Below are 1868 nucleotides of genomic sequence, written 5' to 3' on the forward strand. Positions count from 1 at the left end.
TAGTTTGCAAACTTCAATTTCTTGCAGATTTCAACAGTTTTGCCAATTTCAAAATACGCTTAGTATTGGTTGATCAGGCCAATATTATACAGCATGATTGAAATGCAAAACATATACTGTACCCTTTGTCACAGTACTATACAAAAGTTGTGCATCTATGGAATATTTCTTCCATACATGATATGCACACTTAGGGTTAATCCTCCCTGCCCTTCCCATACGCTGGAAAAATTCGCAATCCCTGCAATTTTTCACACACGCGACACGTCTGTCAACTGGGAAGCCGCAGTAGATCCTCTTATCACAACTACTATCACAAAGCAACATGCTTAGGTTATGCTTAAAACAACCAGCAGCTCTTAGCAGCTCAGTATTGCAATATATTATTACACTCAATTACATATAATCCCTATAACCTCGGGTTGTTCACTCTATTTTTTTCTAATGTACTCTTCTTATACATGTATAGCTGACTAACAAGGGGAGGTGATCTATGTGCTTTTTACTTTATTTTATTTGGCTCTTGGTCCAAAGCACTTATTCACGCAATCATTCATAGAGTGAAAAACACAGGTCACTGTTTCTTTGCTCAAATCTTTGAATTAATTTTGGTATTCTTATTTACATGCAACAGCATCTGTCAATCATCATTTCCGAGTTACTTGGTCCTTCAACCGATTTGGACATAATTTTGGTATTAATTTTACAAACAAACAACAACAACAAACAGGTCCCTGAGTTATTGTACTAGTTTGTCAATCTCTCCACTTATAATTCTCATATTATAAAAAATACAATCACACAGACAGCTGGCAGGTATAGAAACAGCATGTACTGGAATATAGCACATACCATGGTATTCTATACTTACCAGTGCTGTAATGACTTTGGATGTTCCTTCCATCATCAGCTGCTGGCTGGCACACCCCTTTGAGAATTTGATGAAGAGATTGAGATCTATAGTTCCAAGGACATAGCCCCCATCTTGTTGAATTCTCCTTGTGAGGATAACTAATTTTACCATCTTGTTGCTGTTTGGGTTGTTAGGTAAAATTAATGAATTGAAAATGGATTTATAAAAATCAATTATTATTTATTCAATGGGCCACGCCCGTATACAGGGAAGAGAGACATCCTCTCTTCCTATGTCAAATCATTTTAACAACAACATACACATATCAACAATGAGTTTTATATAATACAAAGTAACGCCCATTTTGTATATCCCTCCCCTATGATTTCATACTTCTGGAATACAATGTTAGGCAATAGAGTTATGCAATATTGGGACAATTATCAAGAATACTAAAATGATACTCGTGATCGTCAACTGTGTCCATATTAGGAATTACATCTGGACTCTGAGCTTTTAGAAAGTGCGTATGTGGAATTAATACTCAGCCAACAAAGTTGTTTTTCTCTCAGGGTGTGTATAAAGTTCAAGATGAATTTGCTATATCATCTAGCTAGAATCAAAATGGATTCTGTTATGCTTTCATATTATACTAGTGAATATGAGAACCCTTTGCTTATTGGATGTATACATAATATACGTACTATCCCGTAGTGCACACACATAACTGTTAGGCCTTCAGCAGGTTGCCTCTGTCACAGTATTCGACACTACGGAGGGGACAGCCGCGGCCGGTGGCGACGGGGACCCGGGACGGCCGTCCCCGAGTAGGCCCGAACCCGCGCCCCCCGGACGCTCCCGACGGACGGGGGGCCTCCGCAGCCCCTCCCCGCAACTCCTGGGACCGGCGGCGGGACGAGCCCGGGACGGAGGACCCCGGGAGGACGGGCGGCCGCGGGGCCCGTCCGCCCTCCCGGGCCTCCCACGCCCGGCCGCCCCGACGCGGGCGCACACA

This window comes from Pseudophryne corroboree, chromosome 2, assembly GCF_028390025.1.
Source record: "Pseudophryne corroboree isolate aPseCor3 chromosome 2, aPseCor3.hap2, whole genome shotgun sequence".
NCBI classification, from domain to species: domain Eukaryota; kingdom Metazoa; phylum Chordata; class Amphibia; order Anura; family Myobatrachidae; genus Pseudophryne; species Pseudophryne corroboree.